The 13,221-nt window shown below is 37.9% G+C and overlaps 2 long non-coding RNA genes across 12 annotated transcripts in view; one reads left to right on the top strand and one right to left on the bottom strand.

Moving 5' to 3' along the window:
* The window catches only part of LOC144288575 (uncharacterized), a 271,172-nt gene that overhangs the window by 98,070 nt on the left and 159,881 nt on the right, over nucleotides 1-13,221 (bottom strand). The window lies entirely within an intron of this gene.
* The window catches only part of LOC144288574 (uncharacterized), a 64,849-nt gene that overhangs the window by 14,672 nt on the left and 36,956 nt on the right, over nucleotides 1-13,221 (top strand). For all 10 annotated transcript variants that reach the window (XR_013356534.1, XR_013356533.1, XR_013356535.1 and 7 more), the window contains one exon: nucleotides 7,092-7,442. This is a non-coding gene — a long non-coding RNA (uncharacterized LOC144288574). The remainder of the gene's footprint in view (nucleotides 1-7,091; nucleotides 7,443-13,221) is intronic.

A 13,221-nucleotide genomic window follows, 5' to 3' on the forward strand; every position in this document is an offset into this window, starting at 1 on the left:
TTTTGCCTTTCAGATAAGTCTATCACAGAACTTGTCTTGAAATGGAAAAAAGGAACTCCTAATTGAAAACTTTCCCCTCTATGTCTCCTAGCGTATTGAAAATTCCTAACAATACCTGTTAGGTATATCGTCTTCTAAATGCTATCTAGAAGAATAATATTAATCCATCAATGGTCATTAATGTGTCATTGGAAACTGACTTATCAGAACATGGGACATGGAACTAACGCCTTAAGAAGAATTCAACCAAGTAAAGATCTCGGTAGGATTCTAGGTTCGGTGCTCGGGCCTGGGAGGGCCTGCGTCAGAAGCAGCAGTGCAGATTGAGAGAGCCAAGAGAAGCACGAGGGAATTGAAGCCAAGGAAGAAAAACGAAGAGAAGAGAGGAAGGAGCTGCAAAAGATAAACACATCTTGGCATTGCGTTGACCTTGTCTCTTAGCTCTTTCATCCTGCACATTTGCAACGACCCACCTTCCTGGAGGTGGCAAGGTAAAAGCTGCTAGGGTGAGAGAAGCAGCCCAGATTTGCAAATTAAAACCCAAGCTCTGACAGTTGCTGTGTGACCTTTTGTGTCACCTCCCTTCCCCACACAATTCCTCATCTGTAAAATGGGGATGATGATCACGACCTGTGGAGCTGTACGAATTAAAGCAGTAGGCATGAGAGGCTCCGGACATGCTGCTTTATCTCTTCCTCTGCTCACCTAATCTTTATCTGCTCACTCTTCAGTGTAGGAAAGGAAAGAAGGGGAGATGTTTCTCCCTGGTAACACATCTGAGGCAGTTGTGATCTGGTTCCTGAGTTTCCTTGGAAGTATTTGTTTCTTTTTACAAATTTCGCAGCTCTTCCAGGGATAAATAAACATCACTCCATGAATATGAACTGATTATATCTCATTTTCTGTCATTTCAGTACTCTTACAGAAAAGGTGACTATACATTTGGAATATTATGCATCTTATGAAATAAAACAAAACTAACATTCATTCATTGAGGCTTCACTGGGTTTGGCACTAGAGGAAATGCAAAGAAATAGAAGACACAGTTTCTGCACGAAAGAAGTTAACAATTGATTAGAGGCTCAAGGCAAGTGAAAAGTTTCAGAGCCATAAAAAATTCAACAATAGCTCAAGACATAATAGGAAAGATGTCATGAGGCAGTTCGTGATTAATTTCAAAATGAGGAGCACAGACAATAATTGTTATATGAATTTAGAAGAGAAAGAAATCACTTTCATGTATATATATATATATCAAGGAAAAATTTCAAGCAGAAATTGGTGGAATTTGGTGGCCTATAGGCTGAAATCAACCAGCAGGCCTATTTAATTTGGAACTCTTCCTGTTTATTTTTGTTTTTGGTTTTGTGTCATTTTTTTAAGAAGTTGCCAACATCAAAAACAAAGAGAATAATGCTTATAGTCCACGGAAGGCCCTTCCAGAATAAATTGGTTATTGTGGGAATTTAAAGGAAGAGGAATAAGAGAGAACATCCAATTACAGTCTTCCCCTCCATTAGTTCATTCACTTATGAACAGCATCTCTTTTCGATCTGGCATTTCGAGCACTGAAATATATCCCCTGTCTTCTCTACTGTCAAAAATTCTTGTTAACAACTACCTTAAAGAGACTTACTATTTCTTGAGCTACCAAAGATAATTAAAATCATCAGGGTAAAAACCAGCAGTTCTTTCTCCCAGGTGATTATCAGCTTAGAGCCGGCTTCACAGGCTGACCACTTCATAAAGTGAACAACTAGGTAATTAAATCCTCAGGTCTGTAGAAATCCACAGGGACTAAATGGCAACGAGCAATTTTCCATTTGAGGCATTTTGGGAATCAGGCCAATAAATAAACAGATATCTTAGATTTGACTCCAGCAAATACCCTGACTGCAAAGCAGCAAAACAAAAGCAAAAAGCTTTGTTCTCAGTCACTGTCTTGTTATTTAACACCAGTATATTGATAGAACATTGAAATGTTCTCATTTAAATATTCAGAAGCCCAGGATGGTTTGTTCTCCAAAAACTTTTTGTTATCATATAAACATATGTCCATCTTTGTGGGCTTAATTGACATTTACTGCCTCAAGTTTCTTTCAAAACTTATTTTATTCATTGAAAACACCAAACATTCTGTGAACCAGTATGCATATCCAAAATATTTTTTTACACAATATTTCAAAAATGGTTCTACTCATACTCTGACTTCTACTGAGTAGTGCAGCATATTTTATTATCTTAATAACACATTGGTCTCTGAATTTACCTTCTGAATTTTAATTGACAACAAGGAGAATCACTCAGATCCATATGCCATGTTAGGAGCAAGGATTTGGAGTGGGAGGAGAAAAGATAACTATTTTCCAGCACAGTAGAGCCACTTAACTATACATGTCATCCTCATATTCACCTAAAACAACTTAGCATACAAAAAAATTAGCTTTCCAAAAATGAGAGACTTTTCCACTTTATAAAATATTTTGAGCTTGTTACACGGTACCCCTGGACATTGCCTCCGTTCTTACACATAGTAGATACTTGATTCATTCACCAAATATGAATTAGATGACAAGTGAGATGTTCATCAAAATCTATATTTTATATTCAACATAATTTTCTTAGAAATATATATATTTTTATTATTTGAATATACTTATTCTGTGGTGTTTAAGATCATTTTTACCTGCTAATCTCTTTAAGAAAAAAACAAAAACAATTAACTTTGGTCAAGCCTGGGAAATCTACAACCTAGTCACGTTTAAAGTTAGCCCTGAGGATATCCAGGAATCTGCTATAAATTCTTTCAATTCATAGGGCTTCAAAGGATGAATGGCATTAGACCACTCACCTGGCAGCTCAGCCACTTGGGGTTATAATTAAACAGATTGCAACCTTTCATTAAAATGTTCTTTTTTGTAGTTACAGAGAAAAAAATGTGGAGATTAAAGTGACCTTTGATACTGCATAATACTAATATTTTTTTCCATTTCAACTAATATGGGAAAATGGACAAATAATAATAATGAAGCTGCTTTAAGTTTAAAGCAGACGAGGCTTTGCTGGAAGCTGTGCTTAGAGAGGACCAAATATGTCTCCTAAGGTGCGTACAGTCCTGAAACTGGGACACTGTTTAAATTAGATCCCTCCATTGGGCAAATTCCACCCTTTCAAAGATACCTCTTCCTGGACCCTCATGTAAGCATAAAACAATATAGAGCCACAGGGTTCACAAAGCTAAACAAAGCTCACAAAGCTGGCCAGAAGTCAAAGTTGCTCTAGAGGATATGTGCTCATTTAGGCAGCAGGAGGATAAACGGGGCCTCTAAAGCTCAAGCTTCTGCTTTGTTCTAGTCTCTGCGGTAACGCTCTCTATATCATAGAGCTGAAAACAGGGCAAATATTAGCTGGGTGTTCAACGGGCGAGTTTAAAAAAGGGGGGATTTCACTGCATGGCTTTTTCTCTTGCTGTGAAACCTCCTATTCAATTACTATTCACTCTTCAGCTCTGGCTTCCAACCTTATTCCACTGAAACTCATCGACATTACCCATGACTTCCCGATTACAAAACACTGTTGACATTTCTAGGCCTTGCATTGAATACACCTTCCTGCAGCACCCAGCGTGATAATTAATCCATCTCCCAAAGCCTCTCCCTCATGAGCCTCATGAACTTGCGTGATAGCAGGTCTCTTTCTACCTCTGGTCGATCTTTTTCCATGTCCTTTGTAGACCTTTCTTATTCTTCGTCCTCCTAACATACCAGAGTCTTCAGTTTTATGTTCTCTCTGGACAAGGTTTTGTTCTCTCTCATGGCTTTAGTTACAACTTATTCATTCACTAGATACACAGTGGTGGCCAGGGGCTGGGAGGTGAGTGGGGGGTGGGGGCAGATAAGTGAGGAGAAATCATTTAATGAGTAAAAAGTTTCATATTTTCAAGATGAAAAATACTGGGGATCTTTTCCCAACAATGTGGATTTACTTAACACTGCTCAACTGTACACTTAAACACAGTTAAGTTTGCAAATTTTATGTTGTGCTATTTTTTCCATGTTAGATGAACAGATGATAGATAGATCAATCCCAAATCCCAAGTTTAGGATAATTTTGGTTACAAATAGCAGAAAGGTCATCCTCAGCATAATGGCTAGCTTACTCCATGGATTAAAGATGATTACACCTGCTCCAGGCTGCAAATTCTCACACATCAATGGCCTTATAAGCATAAAGGAACTCTCTCAGCAGGTCCCAGAAGACACCTCTTTATTTCTCATTGACCAGAATTGAATCACCAGCCACTTCCTAAGCAAATCACTGGCAAGGGAAATGGTTTCACTATGATCAGAACAGACTATTCCAGACGAGAGGCAATCCTTCCTGAGAATGAGGTCAGGTTTACCTTCCCAAGCTGCACAGAGGAGGGGGAAGCCACAAAGTCAGAGCTTGACCAGCAAGAAAGTGGCAACGTGTTACAGGTGCAGTTGGCTAACAACTGTTATCTGCTACACTGATCTCTTCCCTGAGCAAGAGACCCATGGATATAACTGTTTCTGAAACGTCAGTTCGCATATCAAACTTAACATGTGCAAAGCCCAAGTCATTATGTGCATTCCTTCTTCCATAAGAACTCTTCTCATATTTCCTATTGCATCGGGTAACACTTCTATATAATCAAAAGCCTAGTCAGAAACCTGGGAGAAGACTTTAACTATCTCCTTTTTAGTAATAATCCCAGTTCTGGCATTTTTGATTCCCCACTTTGTTTCTATTGCCACTGCCTGCATACTCATCTCCATGCCTGTAGTCTGGCCTTCTCTCACCCAGTTCAACTGCTGAACTGATACTAACCAGAGCAATTAATCTAAAGCACAAAGTGACAATGTGACTCTCTTTAAGCATTGTGTACAATGGGTGTTCTTTGGACTATGACTCCCTGAACTTAAATGCAAAAATTTTGCATGTGTAAATATGTGAAAATTTCTGATAGATTATTCCAGAGGAATCCATGACTCACTAAAGAAAACAAAACAAAACAATAAAAACAAAAACACATTATGACACTTTTAGCAAAATGGATAAAAACCTAAAATATTAAAAAACACTAAAATATTTAGCATGGAATATAAGACCTTTTATAATCTGTATCCTACCTACCTCTCCAGACTCATCCTTTATACCGCTTTGCTTTACATTTTATGTTCTCCTTACACTACTTACAGATACTCAAGTATACCTCTGCACCTACGTATAAACCATTTTTTTCTTTCTAGATTATTTTTTCTGCCCTAATTCATTTAACACACACCAATATATCCTTCAAAATCCAGTTTGTATATCACTTCCTCTGTAAAGCCATTATTTATAGCCCCAGAGCATATCACTTCCCTCTATACATTTTTATTCTATAAATATTTTTTTAATTTAGGATATATTTGACATTACTGTATTTTACCTATTCCTTCCATCAAATTGTGAGCTGCCTAAGGAAAAGATGGTGTCCCATTCTTTTTGTATCCTTATATCTTAGAATAAATCCCAATACAACATAAGTGTGCATGAAGCATATCTTGAAAGTAACAATTTGAAAATACACATGCCTGTAATTAATAGTAGCATTGTAGATAGATCTGATATTGAGCATTATCCTTCTAAATGCTTCCTTTTTTTTACCTCTGTCTGAAAACAATGGTCCTCAAATTTTAGTGTTCACCAGCCTTCTAGTGAAGCTTCTTAATAATACAGAAAGAAGCTCTGAACCCTATCCCAGACCTCCTATAGCCAGAAACTCAAGAGCTGGAGCCCTGACATCTGCTTTTTAAATAAGAAGTAATGTATAGAATTGTCAGTTCACTATTTTGGAAACTAATATGACACTGTATGCCAACTATACTTCAATCAAACATCAGCAAGTTGCCTAGATAAGCATCATACACATCACCTCCTAATGACTCCACCACAGCCTAAGAGTCTCAAGAATTGAAAGAAATCAGTTTCCATTCCAGGACAAAGATCAGAAAATATTCTTATTGTCTCCCCATTGTGGCCTTAGGTAGAAGGTTCTGTCCCCACTTACCACATTAGAGGATAATCCATCTTAGTCACTGCCAACCCGCTTCCCTTGAAGTTCCAGAAGAAATGTAAAAGGATTTTCAGTCCTGGAAGTCATTTAGACAGTTCCAGTTGAAGAGCCAAAGCAAAAAATTAACATTCCAGCTCCCAGAAACTTTATTTCCACATTTCTTCGGGGCGTAAATAATTTGTAAATCAAATAGAATTGTTCTGGCTCTACTGATTTTGCATAATGACTCAAAGCATAGCTCACAGCCAGTATTATTTTCCATACATGTCCACAGAAGACTGACCGCACTATTCCCTAAGCATCCCAACAAAGCCTCCAACCCACGCTCAACCCCCCTGCCCAGGCCCATCAGTCACTGAAAGACAAAAAGGTAAGTTTGTTATATAATAAATCATAAATGGCCCAGAAGATAAACCTGGCCAAAGACTTGAGTGCTTGTAGCCAGAGTATAGCTGTTTTCTTTTTGGTTGAGAGAGCAAGCACAACTCCTCAGACTCTCTCGAAGTCTGCTAATCAAGACACTGGTTTCTTCTCTGATGATTTTTACTCTTTAGGAAATGAACAGACATTGGTGTTACTTACCCTTATAAGCATAATTACTTACCTTATTACCATATCTCATCTTATTTATGCAATGCCTACCTCGGTAGATATGGCAGTCATGGAGGTGTCTTACATTGTCATTCAACAGAACCTACTGTGGGAAGCACAGCTGATTATTAACTCTAGCTGTCGTCCCTCTGGATCCACTGGACAATTATTTTTCCCAATATGCTTCCAGCCAACGACTTAGCACAATGCACTATTAGGTCTAGCTCATTTTTACTTGTCATGGTACTCTTCTAATGAGCAACTTTTGCTCAGGGCAGAGACTTTGCCAGGATTCCATTAAAGTTTAAGTCTTTTACTACCTAATCCTCCTTTTCCTCCTTCCTTTCATAGATATCAGACCTTCATTGTGGTATGAAGGCTCTCGTTATTCTGCTCACTCTCTCTTTATCCTTCACAGATGTTTACCCTCAATAAGTCTCCTATCTATTCCCATCTTGGCTTCTTGAAAGACCTAAAACTGAAACAGTGTTTGCTGTGTTAAAATTTGTTGCAAAATTTTTACAACTACTTCCATTAAATGGTGGAGAGTCAGGGAGCCCAGTCTTCCAACCACCCACACCAGGATGTCAACTGAAAACACCTGCGAAGCTGTCAATCAGTCCACCTGCCAGCTGAGTTCCACTAAGTTATCTCCATCAAGACAATGGGGAAGCAGAAAAATCACCCAGCGAAGCTCTGCCTGAATTCCAGATCCATATAATTTTGAGATGAAATCAACTAGTTGTTGTTTTAAACATTAAGTTTTGGGGTAGGTCTCAGCAATCAATTTTTCTCTCTTGTTTAGTTGAGATAAAAAAATCAATACCCTATGTACATAATTCTTCACAAAAGAAAAAGTTTTAAGACTTTATAAGAGAATTTTCCATAGTCTCTCATGCTATAATTTTTAATGTAAGATTAGGTTTTATTCAAATCTAGCCTGTTGGGTTCAATAGAAACATCTTGTAATTTCATGTGCTAAGAAAGCACCTTTCAGAAGCTCCCCTACCTATGGGTTTTTAATTCATTGGCTTATTTCTACCTTAACTTTATAGGAAATGACTTATTAATCTTCCAGTTAGTATGCAATTCTGTAAGATTTTTTTATGCTGATAAGGGGTAGGTGGGGGGTGGAGAGTTTAGTGGGAAGCTTTTCAAAAAAAATTGGGGCTTTGAAAAGAGCATGCTGCTGCAGGCAGATTTGAAATGGAACACTGATTTTATTTTGATCAATAAATCCAGATAACACAAGGCATTACCATTCTCAAACACTGCAGATTTTGCTTCATTTTAACTGAATGTGTCTTGTGGAGTCTTGTTTTATTCTACGAAACAGAATGACAATTTTTTTCCCCAGTCAGACAAGCTAGACCTATCTGAAATCAATCTTTCAGCATGGCAAATGCATTGTAAATTATAAGGCCATGTGTATACTAAAGCAAGTGTCGTAGTTAATTTTAACAATTTTTTAAAAGCATGTCAGGATTTTGATAATACCAGAGAGATGAAAATTTCTTACACAGCCTGCCAGATCAGCACAGTTTTCAATTTGAGATTATAGGTCATTGACTAACACGTCATCAGGTTTACACAGTATTTATGGCCTATATGCTCAAGAAATTAAAAGCATTCAATCTTGGGCAAGCTATATATGTGAATGACTAAAATGGAAGACCTAAAATATTATGGTTGTGATAAATACATAGCTTTAATAGATGTTTTGATTTATCTTCCAAGGAACCCAACATCTGCACTAAAATCACATAGCCATGGAAATTTTCTAATACCCTGGTGTTGCCATGTCCCATGGAGTCACCTACAATTCAGGCCCTTGTCCTTAATACCCTTGTCCTTAAATTAATTGATTCTCTGAGAATAGGACTGCATAACCTTAGTTTCTTACTTTATCTTTAAATGTCATTTTTTCTTTAATGGTGCTCAAAAATCCTACTTTTTTGAAGCATAAGTCATTCATTCATACATATATATATCCACATATACCTTCTACTAGAAAAGGTTTAAAGAAGAAGAAGAAAGAAGAAGAAGAAGAAGAAGAAGAAGAAGAAGAAGAAGAAGAAGAAGAAAAATTGTTTAGCAAAACACAAATTGTTTTATTTTTCAGGGGAAGGGTATTTATTTGTTTTCCCCTTTTAGTAGTTTGGCCGGTGCTCAAACTCTGAGATTGAGAAAGACAACTGTTGGAAATGCACAGATGTCCAGATCTCCATCCCTATCCCTTCCATGCTCCCTCTTCTGTCTTTTCACTGTCTTTTTTAGTGATCCCATACGCTCTTTTAGCTACAACTGCCACTTCTTGGGTTAGCTTATGAATCTAACCCAGACTTCTCTCCTAAACTCTACCTGTGGCACATCTCCAACTAATTGTCTTCTTTATAACTCAAAAATCAATGTTTTCCTGAAGTTCAATAAATATTCACTTAATCTAAACCCTGCATTTTCTGGATGTGAAAACTAAATCCTAGTGTGCTTTACTAGGTTAATCTACAGCTGCCTCTTGCAAACTAGCCCATTTCCCTGGAAAGAACCAATGCCTACAGTTTGCTCTTTGAGATGACTAGTAAAATTGAAAAATTTCTGGTTTATCAAAACAAAATTAAAGAAGGCATTTAAAAAATTACCACCATCAGAAAATGATAATTTTTAGTTCTTGATTTTCCACTTATTATTAGAGATTTCAGTTTTCCAGCAAAGTTTTCCATTTTGTCATTAAGTTTAAGTTGTTTAAGCACAATTTTTAAAATTATTTATTTACTTATTTACTTACTTACTTAAGAGAGACTGAGCAAGAGAGAGAGAGAGCACAAGCAGGGGTAGAAGGAGCAGAGCGAGAAGGAAAATCAGACTCTCCGCTAAGCAGGGAGCCCAATGACGGGGGCTCTATCCCAGGACCTCCAGATCATGATTTGAGTGGAAGGCTGATGCTTAATTGACTGAGCCACCCAGGGGCCCCTCCTGAACACAACTTTTAAAGTTATTTTAAATTCCGATATCTGAATCACCTGTGGGTATCTTTCATTGTCTAGTCCGCCCTAAGGTTATATATGATAAATCAGGACAGTTTATAGAAAAATTGTAGAGGATCAAAAGGGTGATGTCATCTTTCTCCAAAGGGCCCTTCTTAAGCTTCTAGAAGGCAGTTTTGAGTAGGAGTGGAGCCATTAACCCACTCAGGGCTTAAGCTTTATCAGGCCTGATCTGTTTGTTTTACCCTTATATACCTTGCCTGTTGACATGTAGGGCTTTCAACTGGGATTCTGGGCCCATCCATCTGGAAGGCCCTATAGTCCAGTTTTTATCTCCCCAGTACCACCAGCCTTCCCATAACTATTTTTTGCTCAGCTTTTCTCACTCCTGGCCCATACTACCTCAAGGGCAGAATTGGCTTAGAAGGTAAACCTCACTTCTCTGCAATTCTCTTTATTCTGGGATTAGGACTCCTCAAATCCTGGCTGCCTTGGAAACCATACAATGCCTTCAAACAGATGTTTTTCTATATTTTATCCAGATTTTCTAGCTGCTCTCAGTGGGAGGATTAGTTAGCTCCAAGCCAGTCCATCATAGCTGGAAGCCAGGATATATTTTGAAGATACTGTGAATGGGATTCGCAGACAAATTAGATGTGTGAGTTGAGTGAAAGAAACTAGTCAATAATGACTCCAAGGACTTTTGTTTGTTTGGCTGGTGATCAAACTCTGAGATTGAGAGTTTTGGGTTTTGTCCTGAGAAACCATAAAAATGGAATTACAAGTAACTAAGAAGAGCAAAGCCATGTAGGGGAAACAGGTTGGGGCAAAAGTTGGTCAGTTCAGTTATGAGTATGTTAAAAGTAAGATACTTATTACATACACAAGTGGTGATGTCGAGCAGGTAGTTGGAATACAAGATCTGGAGTTCAAAGAAGTCCAAAATGGAGAAATGAATTTGTGAATCTTCAGCCTGTACTTTTGGAGTTTATTTATTTTTTTAAAAAGATTTTATTTATTCATGAGAGATACAGAGAGAGAGAGAGAGAGGCAGAGACACAGGCAGAGGGAGAAGCAGGCTCCTTGCAGGGAGCCTGATGTGGGACTCGATCCCGGGACTCCAGGATCATGCCCTGGACCGAAGACAGGCGCTAAACCGCTGAGCCACCCAGGGATCCCACTTTTGGAGTTTATGAGGTAGAGGCTGAGATGCACACTCTTAGAATGCAAAACACATGGTGATCTTTGAAAGATGAAAGAAGACCCCTTGTGCATCCTCCACACTTTACAGCAGGACTTTCAGATTAGAATGACTCAAGTGGAACAAGACAATGAGAAAGTTGGGGACAGATTCTGTGCTCACAAACAAATCCTACTACGCCCCAGTCTCTCTAAAGGAAAACAATCAAGACTCCTTGTCCTCTCACTCAGGTAGGAGGCTTGGCGCCATTAGTTTCCCTTTCCACTCTTCCTCCCAGAGGACTCCACCTGGTGAGAGGGGCCCAAGGACAGAGAGAGAGGTGTGTATTAAAAGGAAAATTAGAGAGTACCCAGGGACTTGGGAAAGAGAATAAAAAATGAGAAGGAGAAAAGGTGAAATAAAAACACAGGACACTTGAAAGCAAGTAATTCTTATGTTTTTATATGTACTTAATTCTATCTGCTTACATTAGGACGTCTAGGGGTGTTGTGTTTGAGTCTAACCTCAGTCACCTGTAAGGAACACATGGCTTTATCATTAACTAGCAGTACTCTACTTATTCAACAGTTTCTCAAGGAAGAAGAATAAAATTGCTTTTGTAAACTGAAGAATCCCTACATCTTCTTTTTGAAAAGTGATTTTTTTTCCTGTTGTCTCCCCATTCTTATTTAGCATTTCATATACACTGTCACCTTTTATGAACCCACCTGGGATCAAATCAGAATCACAAAGGCTGAGCTTGGGTGGCTGCATTTTTTAATTTCCATAGATTTCAAAGCCTTGGTTAGGAACCATGACAAATAGTTTTTCACCTTTCCCCATTATTGATGTTATCCAGTCGCTAATTGCTACAGACTGAATGTTTGTGTCATAATCCTTTTGTTGCCATCTAATCTCCTATGTGTTGGTATTTAGAGGTGGAGACTTTGGGAGGTGATTTATCATGAGAGCATGACCTCATGAATAGGATTAGTGCCCTTATAAAGGAGACCCCAGAGAGCTCCCTTGCCCCTTCTGCCATGTGAAGACATAGCAAGAAGATGGCGGTGAACCAGGTGGCTGGCTCTCAGACACACAATCTGCTGGTGCCTCGATCTTGGACTTCCCAGGCTCCAAAACTGGAAGAAATAAATTTGTGTTGTTTAAGCCACCCAGTCCAGGGTATTTTGTTACAGCAGCCTGAATAGACACAGACACTAAATGAAGAGTGGTCCACAGATGTCACCATCACTGGAGGGTATATTTAACTCATGTCAATTCTGGATCATCTCAGAAGCCTCTGATATCATTTTCCTTCTCTTGATTTCTACTTGACTTTTTGCCAATATCCATATAACTGATACAATAATCTTCCTAGAACATCATAAAATCACATCACTCCCTGATGAAGAATTTACCTTGGCTTACTGCTATATCAAGTTCCTTTTTTTTTTTTTTTAAATCTAAGTCTCCCTAAAACAGCACTGTAATTCTCTATCCTTGCCTCTAATGTCAATCTCTCTAATGTGTCATATAACAAAAATTCAATCCTGTTTATATTTTATTTAGTTTCATAATGTCTTCTTATGAATTATAATGTATCACACTGTTGGTGTATAATGCGTGATGTAATTAGAACCAGACACTTAAGGGGTTGACTTTCCAAGTATCCATAAAGGCCACTTCAGAGAATATTAGGAAAATAAGCACTTCATGACCTAAGTGTCAGAAGATCAGAATTCTAGCTTCAGCTCTGATGGTAACCAGTTATGTGACCTTAGGAAGATCTTTTGATCAATTTGAGCCTCTGTTTTGTCATTTGCAAAAGGGAAGGCATATATTTAATTATCTCTCAGGTCCTTGTAACTCTAAGGTTTTATGAGGCTCTTACCTCTCATAAAGAAGGGTGAATTAATGACCAAAAATAAATAGCATTAGCTTACAAGTTAGTGATTTTATAGGAAATATGCATTTGAAATAACTTAATAAACTTTATACTATATTTAATAGACACATAAATTAGCAATATAGTCTTACAGAGATTTTTATTTGTTTCTTGTTTTTGTCATTTGTGCAAAGTGTTTTGGCTTGTGTTTATAATCTACAGCAGTCTACCTCTGACTGATATGTCTGCTTTACACAAACTCTAACATTTCCAGACAACCCCAATTGCTTTGAATCTGCTCGCATCTGGTCACAATAAAGATAAAGCTGTGATAACATTTCTAGAAATAAGTTAAAATTATCTGAGAAGCCAAAAAACTATAACCATAATAATAGAGATTGCTACATCTGTTGAAAAACGAAGGGAACTGCTGCAGATTAGCTGCATCTTGGCCATTTTTGCCTCCAAACTTTGCTGAGATTCTCATCCACACAGATTA

This window comes from Canis aureus, chromosome 18 (assembly GCF_053574225.1).
Source record: "Canis aureus isolate CA01 chromosome 18, VMU_Caureus_v.1.0, whole genome shotgun sequence".
NCBI lineage: Eukaryota > Metazoa > Chordata > Mammalia > Carnivora > Canidae > Canis > Canis aureus.